The 23,043-nt window shown below is 40.3% G+C and overlaps 1 long non-coding RNA gene across 1 annotated transcript in view; it reads left to right on the top strand.

Moving 5' to 3' along the window:
• Window positions 1-15,093, top strand: part of LOC127474598 (uncharacterized) — a 702,069-nt gene extending 686,976 nt beyond the window's left edge. The window contains exon 3 of the long non-coding RNA XR_007905913.1: window positions 14,849-15,093. This is a non-coding gene — a long non-coding RNA (uncharacterized LOC127474598). The remainder of the gene's footprint in view (window positions 1-14,848) is intronic.
• Window positions 15,094-23,043: the final 7,950 nt, after the last annotated feature.

Genomic DNA, 23,043 nt, shown 5'->3' with positions numbered 1-23,043 from the left:
GAATCATAGAATCAGCCGGGTTGGAAAGTACCTCTGAGATCATCAGGTCCAATCCTTGATCCACTACCGCCATGGTTACTAGACCATGGCACTAAGTGCCACATTCAGTCTCATCTTAAAAAATCCATTTGATTATTTTAAAAAATTTACAATTTGTGAATAGCCTCAGGTTAACATGGTGTCATAATTGATCTTGGTGGGAAGTCATTTGAATTCTGCGGGTTCTGCCATCAGAACTCTTATCTGTCCCTCCATTAAGGGGAAGGTAGTCTTCTTGTATATGATATAGCAGGTTGCCTTAAGGTTGATAGTCTTGCTCCACAGAAACAGATAAGCCTGCTTCTTTAGTTTAATCTTTTAGGGAGCAGAAGATTATGTCTTAAAATGAAAATTTTAAAATTACTGAGACCAGATTTTGTGGATAAACTTGCTTTGGGTTGATGCTGTGTCATGTGGCTTGTCAGTTACAGATGTTCTTGAAGTAGTTTTTTCATCTTGTTTAACCAGAATTTGAGACCATCACCTTTTCTTTTGTGATATAGACTGCTTTCCTAAGTATATATATCTGAAGTCTTAGGATAGCGCCTCTCTCTTTTCCCCCCCGTAACATCTTACTAGCATCTCTGCAGACAGCCAGAGGCATCTATTGCTATTCTGTTAAACTTAGTTACCTCCTTGGATCTCCCTCAAAGCTGAACACTTAATTTCCTTTCAATGACCTAGAGGATAGAAAGACAAATAACTTATTTCTATTCCAATGCTTTCAGAGGTATGTTGTGTGGATTCTTTCCAGATAGGTATTTAGCCTGTTCTATGAAATTTGTAAAGCATGCAGCTATATTACCTGCTCTATGTCTGAATGTTTCCTATGATAAGCTTAATTTCAGACTGTGTGGGGGGGAACAGTTTTCCCCCTGCAGTTATAAAATGGTAAAACCCCAGGGGGTGGTGGCCCTTGAAGTTTTGAGGTTTTACCCAATGAGTGCTTCTGCAAAATATAAACATATCACAAGCAGAATGGAAGAGAAGGTTAGTTGTTGGTTGATTGTAGGAGAAGTAGCCATGTTGTAAAGCCAAGAGGAAGAAGGGCAGGAGCCCCCCTGGCAGGCTCTGGCCCCCCCAGCCTCCGGTTGGGGGTGCTGCAGGGACTTGGAACAGCGTCAGGCTGAGCTAAGTACCTGTGGCTGAGAACTGAAGGAGCTTCTCTATTGTAAGAAGCAGCAGGAGCAGCGGCAGAACTGCACTGATCGAAGAAACGGTGGCAGAGAGCCAGGAGAGATAAGACCAAGCAGCAGACGGCATGCAGCCAAGGAAGACACAGAGTTGTCTGAGAGAGCCGAGAGAGAGCCAGCAGCAGAGAGAGAGAACTAAGCTCAAACAGAGACAGAGTTGGGGTAAGAAACTGAACCAAAAACCCCAAACTCCTTTTGTGACCTTTCCTAAGTGGAAAGGATGGACTCCTACTGAATGGAAGTCCTAAAACTGCAGCAGCACTGCAGAAAAGAGCTGAAAAGATCAGGCATCCTAGAAAGCTGGACTGGGACGATTAAAGGAATGGAAGGGGGTGATTTTGGCCCCCGCTCACCACTGCTGCCAAACTGGCAACCTGAGACAGAACACAGGAGCTCTGGTAGAACTCTTGAATCAAAAGCTTTCAACTGAAAGCTGCCCGAGATGTTCTGACTCAGGGGTGAATCCCCTGAAGAAGGGACCTTCATGGGGTCCCATTACGCCCCATGATATGATGTGGTGACGCGAGTTTTGTCCCTGCTACGCAGTGCACAGAAGAGAAGACCCTCGCTTGAAGACGACAGGCCGAGGGGCTTGGATACCCCTTGTGTGTACTGGTAGAGATCCAGATATAGATGCTGCATGAGAGGAAGAGAGCCTGCTACCTTAGAGACTGCTGCTCTGAAAGTGGAAAGGGATCTTTCCTTCTTCCCTCCTGGACTTTTATTTGGAGGGAAGAAGAGATTTGATCCATTGTAAATACTTATGTCATGCTAGAGATAATTAAGATTGTATATAATGTATTATACTATTTATTTTGTACAGTCATTGTAATATATATTCCCTTTCCCCCATTTTGAGTCTTGTGTGGTGTCTGGAAAACCATCTCACACTGGGTTGAGATGTGGGAGGGGTCTTGGACTAGGGAATTGTTGTCTCAAGACCTCCACCCTGACATTCCAGCTCATTTCTCTCTAGATTTGATGTGAAATTCTAAGTAGTGAAGTCTTAAGTGGAACCTACTTTATCTTTTTCTGATCCATTAAGCAGTGCGAATGGGATTTGTCTGTTCTAATGAAGCACCAGAATTGAGAAGGCTTGAGTCTAAGGTAGGTAAGTAGGCTCCTTGTGGCCAGTGTCTTTTAGCCAGCAGTTCAGTCAAATTAATTAATCTCTCCATGTGTGTTATTTTCACCATTGAGAACAGTAATTACCTCAGAGGTGTATGGTTAACTCATACACATCTACAACTAGATTGAATCAATCTGTATGTAGACACACTACGATTACACATGATGATACTGCTGTTTGTAAAGGTGCTCATACTGGTTTTAACACGGTTGCTTGCAGCAATGCTGTTATGACAAGGCATTCAACACAAGTTGTAAAATCTTTCTGGATTGGGTCAGTTGCTGAACTGTGTGTTGTGGCATATGCATGGCTAGAAATGTCTAGTTTAAATGTAGTCCTGTACAAGTGCAGCCATTGCAGAAATTCTTTAAGATACAGCCTTTTACACTCCTATAGATTAGCAGATTTTCATGTATCTTTTAAATTCATCCCACTGAATCTGAGAGAAGCAAGAGCAGTATAATTTCCATGCTTCCATATTTAAAAATATCTCCCTTAAGGAGTTTAGGGAACATGTTAGGATAGGAATTCTCTAATTAACCTGGCATCACAATCAAGGAAATGTTTAAAACAGACTGTCCTTTTTGTCCAGGGTCTTCTTGGAGAGAGTCTAAGGTGGAGATTACTATAAATGTACAGAGATCTTCCAGTCTGAAATGGGTTTCTACCACAATTAAGACTCAGAGAAAAATACCTCTCATCCTTTACTCAGTACCGGAGGTTTTGGAGAAATATTAACAAGGGAAACCCTGCAGAATATTTCCTGCATATCTTTACCCAATTCGAACTCAGTGAAATACTACAGCTTTAATTTTCCATGCCATCTCCTGCTAGAATAAACTTACTCGTTTAGACCTTAGCCCTTTTTTTTTTTTTAATAGTTAAGGAAGCCAGCTTTCAGGTGAAATGTGGTTTAGGAAAATAATAGGCTTCTATTTGTCTTTATAGTAGAATGAAATAACCCTGAAATGCAACTACAAGTACTTCAGACACCCCTAGAACAAATATATATAGACATATATATATACTGTATTTTCAGTCTTTCCTATACTTTCTGAATAATAATAATAATAATAATAAATAATAATAATAATAATAATAATAATAATTTTTTACTTACTATGTTTCACTTATCTGTTGCCCTCAAGGAGCTTTGAAAAAATCACTTTAAGTAGCACACTAGAGTTCTCTATATTTTATTATAACATTTTAAAAACATAACTGTGCTGAAGGAAATATAACAACTGAGGAAAGGTAGTTAATAATAAAACCAATTAATGTGTGTGAGGTTAGATATGGTAATTGCACCTGGAGGTGAATGAACTATAAACACTGCACTGATGATACAACTACAACTCTGCTAATAAACCTTGGTTTTGAAATGCCAACAGAGTTCTGTTGAATCTCCCGCGGTAACTCCTTCCTACCTAATCCAGATTTCAATTGTGGCATGCAGAAGTCATGAAATAACAGACTAAGTCACTGGAATATTTATACAAATATTCCATTCTAACACTACTGAGAGAATTGCATATATTTTGTTTAATACAAATCATACACATATAGAAAAATATTTATTCATATTTCAAATTATTAATGACATCTCATAATTGAACGTATTAATTAAATCTAATATGCTATAAATTTTTAAATATCCCTGTCTATTTTATAGTATTTGCAATTACTGAAACAGTTGCCATTAGCAACAGATGTCTCCTTATAAGCACTAGGAAACTAAATTCAATTGAAATCCTGGCAAAAAGTTTTGAATCTTTGGCATGTATTCTAGCATGGCAATTACTGTATTTTTTGTATACACTCAGAACTATGAAATAAACTACACATTTTGAAATAAATGTATAGATATGCAACTTTTCATTTGTAATGTGAATATATATGTCTGAAAATGGTGAAACTTCATTTGCCACGATCAGCTAGAGAGGGGCGTTTTGCAGAAAAGGGCGAAAGGAATTCCAATGCTTCATTCAATGCTGAAACATGTAGGAAATGAAAGAACTTTATAAAAAGTCAAAATTTTGGCCAAACTCGGTATCCTGCCTTTCTCTTTGTATTTCAGTAATTCATACTTGCCATTGCCAAAGAACAAAGATCATGAAAGACGTAAATTTGCTTTTTGTAGCACCCAGAGAGGGAAGCTCCTGCCTGTATTCTGCAACATAGGGTTCTGCTGAGAGTGACTGTTCACAGACCCCATTGGGCTGCCAGTCTAGACATAGTATCCAGCATAGAAATCTTGCTCTTGCCTTCCTTTTTCAGGCCTGCTTCCAAGAGTGCAATCCCAAAGACTGCAGTGGGCAATGTAATAAAATCGCCTATAGTGGCTTTAAATTCTTTCTGTCCTGGGTAATGGTCAGTTTGACTATTTTGCTGCCATCATAAAAAAGGCACAGTGAGGCTGGAGGAGTGCCTTGCTCTTTGAATGCCTTGTTTCCTGCAAATTCTAGCATATCATTTACTACTTTCATTAACCTTCTCTGAAATTCTAGTATTAAATCTTTTGAAGTGATCCTATGAATGTGAGACAGCGCCTACCCAGCTTGTAACATTGCTTCATATAACAGGATTATGGTGCTTATATGCCATTTTTCAATTCCTGTAATTTGTCCAAGCAATCTGTTTGCTACAATATACCAAGAAGTGATCCTCATTGAAAAAAACTTACATTCTTATTAAGAGTGGTCATAGTTTCATGCTAAGGTCTTTGCCTTGCTGATTAAGTAGAAAGAGAGGTTTAAAATAAAACAAAGGAAAATGTGGCCAAGCACAGTTGTTTGACAGGCATAGAGGCCCTTATCAGAAGAGGGACCGAGTCTGTCTAACTGCAGCTAAGTAGCAGACGCTGACTATTGTTCACATGAACATATCTGTGGCTACCCTTACTCAGATCAGCCCCATTTATGGCACTAGCACTATCTGCTATTCCGAAACCACACACAGAAAACACTCCAGTGCTAGAAAATGGTTTATGCCATTAAATGGCATGACTTAAGTCAAATGGACTTCTGTTGCTTCCGAAGTGTTTTCTTTTTTTTTTCTGTTTTATTTTGGACTGGATATTTCAGTTTAACATCTCTCCTCTTACCTCAGCTAACCAGAAAAAAAATTCTGTCTGTTTTTCAAATCCTCCTGATGTCATGGGCTCTGATTCACAGAAGTGTTAAAAAGCCTGAAAATAATGATGTCTAATATCTGCTGATATGTTCCAAAGCTACCCAACTGGTTTATGTAGCTCAAAGATCCAATATCCATGGCTACTGATTGAGCATTCAAGTTGGGTGCTCATGCTGACCAGCAAACGCCTCAAAAGAACTGGGAATCCCTTGTGCCAGAGCACATCTGGGGTTCTTGTGTATTGACAGATACACTGGGATGTCTCACAGGCAGTCTGTGTAGTTTCTGCATCAGAGAGTCAAAATCACAGAATATGCTAAGTTGGAAGGGACCCACAAGAATCATCAAGTCCAACTCCTGGTTGAACACAAGACCATCTCCAAGAGTCACACTATGTGCCTTAGAGTATCATCCAAATGCTTCTTGAACTCTATCAGGCTTGGTGCTGTGACCACTTCTCTGGGGAGCCTGTTCCAGAACCCAACCACCCTCTGGGTGAAGAACCTTTTCCTAATGTCCAACCTAAACCTTCCCAACACAGCTTCAGGCCATTCCCTCAGGTCCTGTCACTGATCACCACAGAGAAGAGATCAGTGCCTGCCCCTCCTCTTCCCATCATGAGGAAGTTGTAACTGCAATGACATCTCCCCTCAGTCTTCTCCAGGCTGAACAGACCAAGTGACCTCAGCTGCTCCTCATACAGATTTCCCTCAAGGTCCTTCACCATCTTCATTGCACTCCTTTGGACACTCTTCAGTACCTTAATATCTTTCTTACATTGTTGTGCCCAAAACAGCACACAATATTCAAGGTGAGACCTCACCAGTGCAGAGCAGAGCAGGACAATCATCTCCCTCAACCGGCTGGTGATGCTTTGCCTGATGCCCCCCAGGGCACAGCTGGCCCTTCTGGCTGCCAGGGCACTGCTGACTCATATTCAACTTGCCATTGACCAGGACCCCCAAGTCCTTTCCATGGTACTGCTTTCCAGCATCTCATTTCCTGGTCTGTATGAACATCCAGCGTTGCTTCATCCCAGGTGCAGAATCTGACACTTTCCCTTGTACTTCATATGGTTATGATTGCTCAGTCCTCCAATATTTTGTCGAGGTCTCTCTGTAAGGTCTCCCTGCCTTCGAGGGAGTCAACAATTCCTCCCAGTTTTGTGTCATCTGCAAGCTTGCTCAGTATCCCTTCCAGCCCTGTGTCCAAGTCATTTGTGAAGATGTTGCAGAGCACAGGGCCTAAGACGGAGCCCTGCGGAAACCAATTAGGGACAGGTTATCAGTCTGATGTTACCCCATTCACTATTACCCTCTGTACTTGACCCATAAGCCAATTACTCACCCACCACATGATGTGTTTATCCAGCTGTGTGCTGGATATTTTATCCGGAAGGATCCTGTGAGAGACTGCATCAAAAACTTTACTGAAATCCAAAAAGCTTACATCAACTGGCTTCCCTTGATCAACCAGATAGGTTACCTTGTCACAGAAGTTGGATAAGCAGGACTTTCCCCGCATGAAGCCGTGCTGGCTGTGACTGATGACTGTGTTGCCTTTCAGGTGTGTTTCAATATGTCCCAGAATAATCTTCTCCATAACTTTACCGGGCACTGAAGTGAGATTGACTGGCCTGTAGTTTCTGGGATCCTTGTTCTTGCTCTTCTTGAAAATCAGGACAATATTCGCCAGCTTCCAGTCAACTAGGACCTCTCTGGATTCTCAAGACTGCTCAGATATCGTTGAGAGAGGTTTTGTAATGACATCAACCAGCTCTTCAAGGTCCCATAGATCTGTAGGGATCCAACTGGAGCAGCAGATCCTGCAAAACTACAAAGTCGACTGGGAGTTAATCATTCTCGCAGTTATGGTCCTCCAACTCAGGGCACTGAGACACCCATGGTCCGTCATCCATTTTGAAGACAGGCACAAACAAAGCATTAAACACCTCTGCATTATGTCCCTCTTTCTGAGGTGACCATCCGTGTCAGGGACCTGAGTCCTGCCTGAAGCCCTGGTCCGTGGTTGTGTTTGTCAATGTGGCACAGCAAATTATTGTATAGTTTCACTGTTGGGAACTGAATCTTAGAAGGAAAAACAATAGATTAGGACAGGAACTGAATTTTGGAAAGAGAAACAATAGATTAGATTAACTGGTGGGAACTTGACTTTTAGAAGAGAAAACAATAGAGCTGTTGTTGGCATGGAGTTCGTATCATAAGCAGTTGTGGTCTCGGTTTGTGTGCTGGTCACGCGTGAGCTGATGTCGCAATTGGAAAATTCCACTCCTGAGAGAGGGATATAAGAGATGGTTCTGGGTTGGATGGGTGAGGAGGATGAGATGCACACTGCCTTGATCCAGGGGATGCCCTGAAGGTGCATGGCCGGCCTGTCCCTCCCACTGAGTACCATGCTCCATCTCCTTCTGCTCAGCAGCTTTTCAGAAATCCAGGGGTCAGTATCTATTAATTACTATCGCAAGTAAGAGAATAAAGTTGCTTTGCTTACACTCGTTGTGTCTCAGTGTTTGTGATTTTGGGAATCCTCACGAACCTAGAACACCATCCTCATCCTCTAATGGGCTGATGATATTTCTATAATGCCTAATACCATTAATATGTTTGAAAAAACTCTTTTTATTGTCACCCACATTTCTGGCCAGCTTCAACTCCAGTTGAGTTTTGGCGGCATAAAGTTCCTCCCTACAGCAGCAAGCAGCATCTCTGAATTCTTCCCATGTTACTTGACCTTGCTTCCACTGGGCGTACACCTTCCTTTTTTGCCTTATATCCAAGAGAAGATCCCTGCTCAACCAAGCCAGTCTTCTGCCTCTCCTGCTTGACTTCCAACATTTGAGAATTGCCTGCTGCTGTGCCCTTAGGAGGTGATGTTTGAAAAGGGACCAACACTGATGGACCCCAGCAGCTGCAAAAACATTTTCCCAGGGGACCTTTCTTACTGATTCCCTGAGCAACCCAACGTCTGCTCTCCTCATGTCCAGAGTTGAGATTTTGCTGACACTTTTCCTCCTGTCAACAGAGATTTTAAACTCAATCACTGTAGCCAAGACAGCCACCAATTTCTGCTTCGCTCATGAGATCCAATCTTTTGACAAGCAGTTGATCAAGGAGGACATCTTAGGATCTCCTTAGAAGGTCTTTAGGACCTGTTCCATGAAGTTGTCATCAAGATTTGTTCTGGTTCTGTAAGGTAGATCGGAGGCAGATATAGGTAGCATAACCTATGTAAAACTCTTTTCCAGAGATCATGCTATCAGAGAAGTGTAAACTAAATCGGTGGAGACTTATTACATTATCTCTGTGTTTCTTTTGCAAATCCTCCTGTTGGAGTCCAGCTGCAATTTCAAGCATCTGACTGCTTTATTAACTCTTGCCCTTACTCTTGCTGTTATTAGGGATAATGAGTATTGCAGGCTAATTACATGTTGCAGAAAATGGTTTTTACTCTCCCATCATTCAGTTTTACTCAGTAACTTTTTGTATTTGTGTAATAAGTAGAGGACAAGAAGAGTTCATTAAGTGTCTTTTCTATTTCCTTTATTGTCACAGACAATTCTCCAAAGGTATTCCTAAATATTTCTATATGTTCTGCTTCACTGCACCTGCCCACCTTGCATCTCACCATCAATTAGAAATACATTGCCAAGGGCTGTTGAGCTGATATTTGCTAAGTTTGTCACACATTTCTTAGATTACCAGGAATCTGTTTCTGGGCCCCTCCTTTGGTTACTAGTATATTTTGGCAAAGAAAGACTGTTAACTTGTTTTTAAAGAATACAACTTTTAAATAGAAACACATATTTTGTTTGGCTGTACCTTTTTGTCTCTGCCAAAAAAAATCCCTTCCTTTAGTTTCCTCTACCTTTATGTCAGATATGTGGTGCAGAGAATTGAACAAAGGAGTCATGGTAGAGAATACTGATTTTTCAACAAGTTCAGATAGAGCCATGTTTTACAACTTTCTCATTTAAATTATGAATTAAAATTAATAAATTATGAGAAAATTGCAGAATAGTGCCCCAAGATCTTTAAACTACTTTTTAATCCCATCAATCAAAACTGTGTGATAGCAAGTCGAAAAAGTCTGGATTTTCACAACTTCTTAGACTACCAGAGGCCATGCAGATGATTTCCACTTCAAGAAGTATTCGCTGCACATGTCTCTGCTTATATACTGCTCTCCACCACCAGTAGCCCACAACTGAAGATGAAGTGAGAATGCACAGCATTTGCAATGGGTAAAATGTCTCTGTTCTGCACTAGTCCTACTGCCCCTCATGCTTCATGAGTGAAGCACATTAAAACTATCCAGGAACAAACTAATTGTCTACAGGGTGAGAGCTGAACCACGGTATATGATATCCCTTCTTGCTATACACAGGCGATGTTCAGAACAGAATCGAGGTAATAAAATGGCCTACAACTTTCACTTCTGTAAATTTTCTGCCTCCGTTGAAATCAATGGAGATTTCAATCATGGGTGTGGTGTGGTGTGGGAGGGCTACCAGGCAGCTCTACCTTGACTGACTGCCCAGCTACACCATCTTCAGTGATGCCATGAGCTCTGCATGGGCTGCAGGCCCTCCAGTTCTGCCATATACTCTCAGCAGGCCTTATCTGCAGGCCTTCTGGCTCTGCCATGTACCTGCAGGTCTAGGCCCAGTCCTTTCCCCTGCCCTCCACACACGCACTCTCATAGTGAGTTGGTTCTGACCCGTATCAATAATTCAGTGATATTCAGATCCAGGATCTCACAAGTGTGAGACAGTAAGCTACTTCATGCTATTTGTAGGTTATCCCCAATCCCTGGACTGAAACATTCTGTAATTAATAAGGTGATATATTCAGTGTGGAATGTGATAATGAATTTTTATATACCCTCACATGAGTCAAGGCAGATATTGTTGTTACTTCACATAAAACCATTCCTTTCTTTTAGCTATGATTCTGCCTTCCTTGTTGCATCTGACAACTTTTTTTCTTTTCGTGGAAGTCCTTTCATCTTCCAAAAAGCATTATTGAACTATTATTGCCGTCCAAAAGATATTTTAATAATACATACAGTGAATATACAAGGACAAACCCACAAAATGGGCCCACAGGAATCTCATGAGGTTTAACAAGACCAAGTACAAGATGTTGCACGTGGCTCAGGGCCCTGTATCAATATAGGCTGGGGGATGAATAGGGGGAGAGCAGCCCTGCCCAGAAGCACTTCAGGTGGATGAGAGGCTGGACATGACCCGGAGATGTGCGCTCGTAGCCTAGAAAGTCAGTTGTGTCCTGGGCTGTGTCAAAGGCAGTATGGCCAGCAGGTCGAGGGAGGGAATTCTGCCTCTCTACTCTGCCCTTGTGAGACCCCACCTGGAGTGCTGCATCCAGCTCTGGGGTCCTCAGAACAGCAAGGAAATCTGTTAGAGCAAGTACAGAAGAGGGCCACCAAGATGGTTAGGGGGCTGGAGCATCACTCCTGTGAGGAAAGGGTAAGAGAATTGGAATTGTTCATTCTGGAAAAGAGAAGGCTTCAGGGTGATCTAATTGTGGCCTTCCAGTGCCTGAAGGGAGCCTATAAGAAAGATGGAGAGAGATTATTTTACTAGGGCATGTAGTGACAGGACAAGGGGAAATTGTTTCAAAAGGAAAGAGAGTAGGTTTAGATTTGATATTAGGACAAAATTCATAACTGTGAGGTTGATGAGGCACTGGAACAGGTTGCCTAACTCTGGCTACCCCATCCCTGGAAGTGTTCAAGGCCAGGTTGGATGGAGGTCTGAGCAACCTGATCCAGTGGAAGCTGACCCTTCCCGTGGCAATGGGGTTGGAACCAGATGATCTTTAAGGTCCCTTCCAACTCAGACCATTCTATGATTCCATAATTCTGGGATGAATTTGGCATTATACAGGACCCATTTAAATATCTTAATATAGTGATCAGGTATCGTAGAGTGTCCAAAATGCTTATATCTGAAATTATGCCTATTTTTTCCTCCAGCTGAACTGTCTTCCACTGCTATTTAATAAACTAGCAGGATTATTTTCTTGTATCCCTGTGTTACTAGATACAGGGACAGATTTAAACTTCATCAGTAAAAAGAGTTTGCAAAGTCGAAAATCTCTGTTATCTTGCCATTGCTGGATATCAACAAGTTTAATGGGCTGGTTTATCTTCACAACTCAAATAAAGAATTTATTTAGGATGACTTGATAGCAAACGGTTGGTTGAGAATCCCTGTGACATGATAACAGGACAACAGATAACTGATGGTACCTAAATGTTGAAATCAGGGCTTTTGTACGCTACTCATCTCAAGAATTCTAACAAAAGAGCTTTACTGGGCATGCTTCTTTGAAATTCATAGCAGTTTTGCAAAACATTTCCTTCCTATAATCTAATCTAGAATGCAATTTCTCTGGAAGCAACATTGCTGAAGGCTTGGCTTTGATCAGCTGATATTAGTATGAATACAACTATTATTTGAAAATCTCATTTTGGTGAGTATAAAAACAGGGCTGTAAAGGAGACATCATCAGAGACCCAAGTATTCTAATTCTTTAAGTCAAGAAATTGTTTCAGCTCAAGAATTACAGATGACAAATGAGAAATCTCTAATTACGTAGCTATTATTACCTGGCCCTTGCCAGAATCAAATCACAACAAATAATTGCAAATAATGTTCAGAATGAGGCAGTTTGTTTTTTCAAGATCTTTTCAACATATAGTCCTGAAAACAGTTTTTCTCCAATAGTTCTCCTATTTTTTCCTTATAATCCATTAATATTTTTTAGTTCTTATGCTGGTGGTAGTGATTTATTACATATGTCAATGATATTGAGCAAAGAAATTATGTCTAAACCCATTAATAAACACAATTTTCTTAGTTCAAACAAACTTAGGCATTCAACATTAGCTCCAACAACCCTGTCCCATGTCTGCTTATCAGTTTTGTAATCCTGTGTAGTCCATCATGTACCCAGAAGCAATTTTAATTGAGTTTTGATTTTTGTAGAAATTATTTGAATCTTCCTAAAATTTTAAATAAAACTGAAAAAAAATTCCCCGAAAAATCTCGTTCCTCTAGAAGAAATAGTCTAGATTTAAATGTATGTTTGGGACCAATATCGTTGTTAGGAATTTGTTTTGCATTGTATTATGACAATACTGTCATAGCACAAAGTGACAAGAATGCAGACTGAATGCATTAGCAGTCTCTTCTGTGAGGGCAGTTGTTTTGTTCTTGTTTAAGGAACCTGAAGCCATAATTGCTATTTCATCCCAAAAAGTGCTCTATCTTCCTCCTATCACTGACACAATGTGGGGAAGCTTGAACTTGACCGGTTGCCCTGTTGTACCATTCTGAAGGTAAAGTCAATGCTTACATTTACTTGCCATAAGGTAGATCAACTGGTACCATAAAGACAAATGGATCAACAAATATACTATTAATGCAGTACATTATATATTTTTAATCCTTGCACCTGAAACAACCAACAACAGCTATTTATGGAAGCCTAAATTTCTTCTTAAATTGAAAATATAATGGACTATTACATGGGCATAGGGACATTCTTCGTATCACACAAAAATCTTCTGAGAAAACATTTCTGAGACTTACATGATTAGTTAACATGAGGACCTGGGCTGTATCCTCATTAGGAAGAGAGGTAGCACAGCTCTGCTCCTCTGCAGCAATATTCATTTTGAACCATCTCACAGAGAAGCATGGCAAAAGGAAGCAGAAAGAAGGTTTAATAATTATATAAAGATAGATGGTAAATACAGCAGCTCTTTCTGAAATATTTCCACCTCAAAAATCAGACTGTTTTTGTAACAATGATAGTTTAAACCACCTCTTCTGGTTATCTCACCAAAGCCCACAGGTTGTACAAGTTTGTATCTTTCCAAGTCTATGACAGACTGGTGAATTTAAATGGTTCTGGCCTACTACAACTTAAAATATCAAAATACCAAGAAAGTACCATCTCATTAAAAAAACCCCAGTAGTTGAGATAGAAATTAAATGCAAGTGAATTTCAAAAAAACCACACTCACTCTTCAGCATATAGCAAAATGCAGAACCTCACAGAGTATCTGGATAATAAAAAGGAATTTGAGGACTGGGGTTTTTTGTTGAATTTTATATTTGTTTTTGTTATTATTTTCCTTTGCTATTTTTTCTCACTAACTTAAATGAAAAAATCATATAAAACTAACCCGGTGGAAAAATGAGAATTATAAGATTAACACCAGGGTTGTACAAAGGAAGGTACCGTTAATCTTTGCTTATTTTTAAACTGCATAATACACATAAAGGGAATTTTATTAAGTTTTCTGTAAAAATAAGGAACTGTATACTGCTATTAGTTATTTTCTTATTTTTTTTCCATCTAGTATGACTACCAGTAGGACAAAGAGATTAAAGGGAATATAAAGACAAATAACATTTTAACAGATGTCAAGAAATACTTTTTTCATAAGGAGAATCATTAAATGTAGAACAGGCCTCCCAGGCAAGATCGTTGAGGCAAAAACTCTGTGGTAATTTAAGAAACAATGATATACTATCATGAAAATGGTTTAGTAAAGATTCATAGTATCATATGCAATCACATAACACCTGCAGGATGGACAAGGGATAAGACCCAGACAGCACGGGTTTAGGAAGAGCAGGTTTTGTCTGACCAACCTGATCTCCTTTTATGATCAGGTGATCCCCCTGGTGGATGAGGGGAAGGCTGTGGATGTGGTCTATCTGGACTTCAACAAAGCCTTTGACACCATCTCCCATAGCATATTCCTGGAAAAGCTGGCAGCCCATGGCTTGGACAGGGGTACTCTCTGCTGGGTTAGGAACTGGTTGGAGGGTTGGGCCCAGAGAGTGGTGGTGAACGGTGCTGCATCCAGTTGGCAACCGATCACTAGTGATCCCCCAGGGATCAGTGTTGGGCCCAGTCCTGTTTAATATCTTTATTGATGATCTGGATGAGGGGATTGAGTGTACCATTAGCAAATTTGCAGTTGACACCAAGTTGGGGGGGAGTGTTGATCTGCTGGAAGGCAGGAGGACTCTGCAGAGGGACCTGGACAGGCTGGATCGATGGGATGATTCCAACGGGATGAGGTTCAAAAAGGCCAAGTACCGGGTCCTGCACTTTGGCCACAACAACCCCATGCAGCGCTACAGGCTGGGGACAGAGTGGCTGGAGAGCAGCCAGGCAGAAAGGGACCTGGGGGTACTGATTGACAGGAAGCTGAACAAGAGCCATCAGTGTGCCCAGGTGGCCAAGAAGGTCAATGGTATCCTGACCTGTATCAGGAACAGTGTTGCCAGCAGGACCAGGGAAGTGATTCTTCCCCTGTACTCAGCACTGGTGAGGCCACACCTGGAGTACTGTGTCCAGTTCTGGGCCCCTCAGTTCAGGAAGGATATTGAGGTGCTGGAGCAGGTCCAGAGAAGAGTAGCGAGGCTGGTGAAGGGACTGGAGCACAAGTCCTATGAGGAGAGGCTGAGGGAGCTGGGCTTGTTCAGCCTGGAGAAGAGGAGGCTCAGGGGAGACCTCCTCACTCTCTACAACTCCCTGAAAGGAGGTTGTAGCCAGGTGGGCATCGATCTCCCAGGTAACCAGCAGTAGGACAAGAGGGCACAATCTCAGGCTCTGCCAGGGGAAGTTTAGGTTGGATATTAGGAAGAAATTTTTGACAGAGAGAGTAATCAGACATTGGAATGGGCTGCCCAGGGAGGTGGTGGATTCTCCGTCCCTGGAGGTTTTTAAGATGAGACTGGATGTGGCACTTACTGCCACGGTCTAGTAACCATGGCAGTATTGGATCAAGGGTTGGACTTGATGATGTCGGAGGTCTTTTCCAACCCTGTTGATTTTACTATTCTATGATATAATTATTAAGGTTGGAAAAGACCTCCAAGATCATCAAGTCCATCCTTTGAACACCATCACATCAACTAAACCAAACTAAACTAAGTGGCACGTCCAATTGTTTCATGAACACTTCCAGAGACAGTGGCTCCAGCATTTCCCTAGGCAGTCTGATTCGATGCCTGACCACTTTTGGTGAAGAAATTCTTCCTGATGTCCAACCTGAACCTCCCCTGGCACAGCTTAAGGTCATTTCCTCTTGTCCTGTGACTAGTTGCCAGGGAGAAGAGGTCAACCCCCCTGGCCACAATCTCCTTTCAAGTAGTTGTAGAGAGCCATAAGGTCTCCCCTGAGCCTCCTTTTCTTCAGGCTACCTCAGCCACTCTTCGTATGACTTACTGTTTAGACCCTTCACCAGCTTTGATGTCCTTCTCTGGACATGCTACAGAATCTTTCTCATAGCGAGGAGGCCAGAACTGGACACAGTACTCGAGGTGTGAACTCAGACCCTGCAGTCAGCTCAACTGGTTAGAGAACATTGCTAATAATTCCAAAGTTGTGGATTTGTAACAGGGGTTGCCTGGTGGACGACTTCTCACTAGTTGCTTCTCCTAGACGGCGTTCTGTGGTGCGATCCCCCTTGGCCGGAAGGAAAGAACCTCAGTGTGCCTCTCTGGAGTCCGGTAGCAAAAAGTCAGGGGATGGTTTAGGAAGAGGGATGTGATTGGGTAAAGGCCTGAGGGGAAAGGAGTGGTTTGGGGACTCCACTAACCAATGGAGGAAACAGGAGGACCATGGTCCAGTAGGAATGCAGGGATTGGGGAGGGATGTCTGAGACAACCGATGGGGTTAGTATAGAGGCGAGGACTGGTACAGGGAAGGAAGGCAACATGGCGCTCTCCAGAGGGACCACGTGGGTTGGGAGGGATAACATAACACCGGGAAACCTTACAAAAGAAACCGCAAGTCTGTAAGTGACCTGATCCCAAGAAGTTACCACTGTGATGATCTCTCTCTTAAACACATTCCTTCCGTTGAGTCGTAATCCCTGAATTCTCCCACAGATTTGACCCCTGTAGAGGCCATTCACTTAAGAGTTGGACTTAATGATCCTTGTGGATCCCTTCCAACTCAGAATATTCTGTGATTCTCCTCACTGAGTACAGGGGGATAATCACACCCCTAATCCTGCTGGCCACACTATTTTTTATATGGTCCAGGATGCCACTGGGGACACTGGGACCTGGGCACACTACTGGCTCATATTCAGATGGTTGTTGATCTAGCCCTTTTACACTGAGCAGCTTTTCAGCCACTCTGCCACAGCTAGTATCTTTACATAGGATTGTTGTGACCCAAGGGCAGGACCTGACACTTCGCCTTGTTGAACCTCATACTGTTGGCCTCAGACCACCGATCCAGTCTGTCCAGATCCCTCTGCAGAGTCTTCCTATGCTCCAGGAGATCACCCAACTTGGTGTTATGTGCAGACTGACTGAAGGCACACTCAACACCTAATCCAGATGATTGATAAAGATATTAAACGGGACTGGCCCAAATATTTGGGGTTTTAATAAGTCAGTCAGCTTAGTTAATTTTTTGACAGACCTTTTTTTCTCTCTAAATCGTATTTATTTGTTTAAGCTTGAGAATGTGTGGGGTTTTTTTTAAACTGTGAATGGAAAAACATAGAATGAGAGTAAAAGACATAAAATGCAGGGTATATGATAGAAGTGTCATTAATAGATGAACCTCTCTTTAATGTGCCACAGGTCATGCTTTGTGTACGCAATGTCGAAATAAAAGCTGATGCTTTTTCCAGAGTTAGGATAGCATTATACGAACCCTTTTACTTCATCATCTCAGTTAAACTGTCCATATTAGCACAATCAGCTGTCACTCTCAGTTTTCTCTTTGTTTCTTTCTCCCTTTCTGTAGATTGAGAATCTAGTACCACTGGTTTAAAAAACACTTCAGAAAAATGACATATTCTCACAGCTTATCAGACTGGAACAGAACTCCAGCCTCTGCTGCAAAAATCATAAGGCCTATGGTTGCATCTGCTATATAAATACAGCATGCAAGAACTAGCACTGAAGAGTAGAAATAGCTTCCAAATGCTTTTCTTTCTATGGCAGCATTCACACCTAATAAAACGTCAAGCCTTAAGACTAAGTGTTTAGTTAATAGGTGTTGCAAGTGCAGGAACATATCTGATGAATCCATTACTTTAACCAGACTGTTACATGTCAGATCAACAAATATTTGCAATCAATATTTGCAAATATTTGGGTAAGTAACATAACTAAGGACAACACATTTTATTCAGGTCATTCAGATACCCATTAAAATAAAAAAGGAAAGAATCCTATATCTGATTGATTCTGGAGTCTTAAAAGATGTCTTTCAACTAATTTTTGTACTGTATCAAAAGACGGTAAGCAATGCCATCTAATCTATAACTTACGTATAATTGTATAATTACACTTGTAATTATAACTTTCAGAAGCACTGAAATGAACTTGGAAAAGCACTGAATAAAACTTTGAAATACATGCACCTACTAATATCCTAAAGAGAATCTAGTCCATAAAGCAGATATTTTCAAGTGAATCACTGGGATAGCCTAAATGCCCAGAAGGACAAACTCTTTGAAAATATTAGAGGAAGAGATAGCAAGAGGGAAACTTAAAACCATCAGAAAGAAAAAAGCAATGAAAACTCTTTTCAAGTATTTTTTGTACTCCTAAATACATTTTGAAAGCTTGTGTTACACTATGAAAGCCATGAGATACCACAAAGCAGATAGCCATACCTGGTTATCAGCTGAAGTCACAACTTTTCTGGCTAGGGAGTGCTCAATTCAGAGCAAAGTCTTTGATCATGGGATGGTGTCCCTGTTGGGAGAAAAAACACATGAAGTGCTTTTGTATTTCCCTGTGAGTATGGACTGTCTTGTAGGTTACGTTGACAAGTTGACAAGCACATCAACTTCTCTGAAGCTACCACTCATCTTTTTGTGCAGATGAATATAAATTATAGATAATTAATTGCTGTTTGACTGGACCCCTCAGCTCATTAACCAGACTAAGAAAAGATCTGTTGCTCTTTTAACTAGATAGATTCCTTCCATTGGGAATATTAATGGACTCATTAGATAAGACTCCCTAGTGATTCTACTCTTGGAGTGGCGCTATTAAACTGAAGTTAAAGCTTCAGAAGAAGATAAAGTTTTATTTCAGAGAAATATACTGCTGATTCAGACAAGTTGACTTGATGATCGAATAGATCTTTGTCAATTTTAACGAAATACTATACCAGCTCAGGAACATCACCAAAACCTGCGTTTCAAAGGCAGACTATCAGTTTTCTACTGAGCTTTCCTGTGTAATGTTTCAGAATAATGGAGAAAACAGCAAAAGATCCTTGCCTCGAGAACAGTCTGCTTTTAATCAAGGTTGAATTCAGACCTGACCAGAACAGTGACAGTATTGAGCAACAGCTCAGGATCTTTAACCTCACAAATACTGGGGGATAGGGAGAAGTGCTATACTCAATAGTAAAACTTTCCGTTCATTGACGTAAGAACTATTTTGTGGACACAGTGTTCACTTCTCTTTGTACAATAGTAAGGTCAGTAAACCAGAGTAAGCCTTTAAGTCATTGTGGCAGAACTATACTCAGTCACACATCAGCAGTTGTGTAGCAGGTAGAACTGGACAGTCTAGAAAAAAAAAATCAGTGTTACAATTGAACATCCTTTGCCATTGAACCAGTTGTACAAAACTGAGAGATAGGTACTTCCTGAGCAATAGCTAGCAATGTCTTTTTCCTGCTAGCAATTTACCTGATATAGAGATTTTAATTCATCCCTCCTTCATTGGTTTTTCATATATGTTTTTTGAAAACTGTTCAGAATTCAAAAAAGTGTCACTGTTTCCTGTGTGGGTGCATCTGGGCCACCTGTATGCCCTTCCTGAATAATTTTGAAAGATCATTTTCTTAAAGAAAATCTAGCAGAAGAGCGAAGGTTTCCAGGATATGAACACATTCTGTGTTCTACACATTCTGTGAAAATAGATGGTTGGTTAAATGGCTGCTTTACTTAGATTTATCTTATTAATATCATTGGTACAGAAAAGAGTTTTTTGCTAGATTTCCCTGAGATATGCACCAAATGGTTCAAGTGAATATCTCAATACTGTGAAAATATAATGAATGAACTTTCAGCATCTTGGATTCTGGAAAATCCAATGATCATAGGGATTCAGCCTTCATTAATTCTCATCTGAAGCATTAGCTCCTGGAGTCATGCTGCTTGAAAGAATAGTCTGACTCATATATTCTGAAAATTCTGCTTCTTAAGACAGTAGAAGAAAGTTTGAAAACTGCCCCAAGTGTGTTATATGTACCAAAAAAACCAAAGCAGCAAATAATCTACCCTCACATTTTCACACAGTCATTTAAAAATAAATAAATAAAACCAAAAAAAACAAATGTCATGGTTTAGGAATGATATTCCCCAATTTTGTCCTTCCACTTAAAACACTTAAAATGACCATGCATCACTTGCTCATTTCCCTTTCTTCCCCTTACAACCAGATGGAGAGGAGAATGCGAACCACAAAAAGATAAAGACCACAGGTTGAGATAAGAACAATTTACTGGAAACAGTAATGAAATATAAAAAACTAACAACAGTAATAGTAATAGCTGAGTGTACAAGAGAGGTAAACGATTCACATGCGATTGCCTCCCACGTGGAATCCAGCACTACATAATCACAGACTCTGGTAAATCAAAATAAGAAGTGATCCCTCTGTGCATGGTGTGAAATGGTATAGAAAAACCCCAGGGTCCTGCAAAAATTTACCCTGTCCTGGTCAGAACCAGGACACCAAAACAAAAACCAAACAAACAAAACAAGAAATCCCTCAGTAAAAGCAACATGCACACACACACACACACACGTGGTCACACACAAAAACAAGCCTTATGGTTTTGTTACTTCTTTACTATTTTCACATAATTGGGTAGAATAATATGTTGGATTCTTTCAAACTGTGAAATATAACATCACCTGGTTTATTTGTAAAACAATGGGTCAGAGGAGCACACCTGCATTCTACCGCTTGTAAATTACCACTTTTCTATTATTTAATTCTAAAAAATCAATAACTGAGCTTTGCAATAAAGCATAAAGCATAAACACTGAGTAAAGTGTTTACATAATTACTGATTGTAAAATCTTAACATTCTTGAACTACTTGTTTAGAACTACTTATCATGAAAATGAATTTCACTGATCAAACAAATTTTCATGGCTAGGCTTCGTGAACGAAGATTTAGGAAGGCTCTATCCACATTTGTTACAGGCACGCTGGTGGCTTATGAGACCAAGCCAAATGTACGTATTTTTGATGTAAGTGTTAAATAAAAATTTGTTTGCATTCTTCCCTAGGAAAACAGCAAGTAGAAAACATGATCATAGAGATTTTTCTCAATAGTGCCTCGGGTTAAACCATGATACGTGCATACAGCTTAGACTATGTGTACTGAAATTAGGCTGAGAAATTTTTCACTCATCATTTATTCCTTAAGCATATATGATATATGCATCTTAATAGTTCATCAGCATTTGTTCCTGACTATTACACAATTGATTATCTTTATGGAATACCATTTGAGTTTAAGCTTCTTACAGTGGGTGATCAATCAAGTCACTGACAAGTTTATAACTGTTTACCTCTTATCTTCTCTTTACTACTTTGTTGTGATTGAGCATATGGTTGTTTTGATTGTCTTGACTTAGGAAAGTGAAACATGAGTTGTACCTATGCAAAATTCAGTTTTCCACCTATATATATATATATTCACAAAATGAGGAAAATGTTAAAACTCTTCCCTATTTTGTGTCTGCTCAAAGGTATCGCATTTGTCATCTCTACCTGGAACATGATCCCTCCAGACAGTTTTACTGGGACCTGATTCCTAAATTTCTCTCATCTATTTTTCTACTTACATTTGGAAAATATTGTAGGATGGTAATTGCAAAGCTATTACAAGCTCATCAATATTAAGACTGCGTTTTCTTATGGATTCACAGCTGGTGTTGCGTTTGTGTGTCAAGGTTTTGGTAATGGGAAGGTTAGAGGTGTGGCTTCTGTGAAAAGCTGCTAGAAGCTTTCCCTACATCTAATGGAGACAAGTCCAGCTGACTCCATCACAGACCCACTGCTGGGCAAGGCTGAGCCCACCATTGACAGTGGTAGCATAGATTTAAGAAGAGAAAAAAGTTAATGCACAGGAGAAAATTGCACACAGGGAAGAGAGGAGTGAGAATATATGAGAGGAACAACACTGCAGACACCTATGTCAGTGAAGAAGGAGGAGAATGAGGTGCTGCAGGTGCCAGGGCAGAGATTCTCGTGCAGACCATGGTGAGGTAGCTGTGCCCCTTCAGCCCATGGAGTTCCATGGTGGAGCAAATATTCACCTGCAGCCCATGGAGGACTCCATGTGGAGCAGGTGGATACCCAAAGGACACTGTGACCCTGTGGAAAGTCCAGACTGGAACAGGCTCCTGGTAGGACCTGTCTCCCCATGGAGAGAGAAGTTCACACTGGAGTTATAGCAGACACCATTTCTGAGAGAGAAGCTTTCAGTTTTTCTTCTCATAATGACTTTATTTGGAATTCCAAATTGTAAAAGTTCTCTTTTTAATTGTTAAATAAAATTGTTTCATTAAAGGTCAAAAATGAAATTGGGCTCTTCCTGTAGTTGTTGTTGCTGGCATGTTTTAAAATAGGAAAGATTCTGGAGTGTTCTTTTTTAAAAAAATCTGAGTGTACTGTTTGTGATGCCATTATTAAGACAGTGCTCTGAAGTTCTGCTATCACACTGCTGTGCTATCATTTTTGCTGTTTCCTCTATGAGGATTTGAGTTATTGTCATCTGAGATAAAGGCCAAACTTGTAAAACAGAAAAATAAACATTTTTTTACAGTCTTGTTTATATTTATATGCAAGGTGAAACATTTAATGCGAAACCCAGTAGATATCAGGAGACAGCATCTTTATTGCAATAATATTTACAATTTTATCTAGTCCTGGAGTTTAGGTTTCATCTCTTTTGAAATGCAGTCCTTGTCATGCCATATTTATTATTCATATGTTATATCATTTTCTGGTTCAATTTATCATTCCAGTTTTGGTGGCAAGAAAAGTATTCTTCTCTATACTAAGGATGAGTAGACCTTCCGCTTGAATCCTATTCAGAGTTTAGAAAGATGTCTTGAGGTAAGAATAATAATAATATAAATAGGAAAAACCTATAAATCATCATATTTTCAGGGTAATTTTCAAGGTCACAGATGATGTAAAAGACTCTCCTTTTATCTTGTGTTCCCATTTTTTTCAAATATTCTTAAGTACAAATATTTCACAGTATTATAAAAATACACACACACCATGTTTGAGTATTTTATGCAGTAAGAATATGCATTTGATAAGGCATGTCATCCTGAAGATCAGAACCTTAAAAAAAATAAAAAACATTGATAAAACTAGTCAGTAATTTTGTGAGTATCACATGCTTTTTACAATTGCTACAACAGAAACTGTTGTAGAGAGATTGTTACCTAGGGCTAACAGCA

Source organism: Manacus candei, unplaced genomic scaffold, assembly GCF_025592945.1.
Source record: "Manacus candei isolate 608988 ecotype Guabito, Panama unplaced genomic scaffold, ASM2559294v1 h1tg000043l, whole genome shotgun sequence".
NCBI lineage: Eukaryota > Metazoa > Chordata > Aves > Passeriformes > Pipridae > Manacus > Manacus candei.
This window is presented reverse-complemented; position numbering and strand designations above follow the sequence as displayed.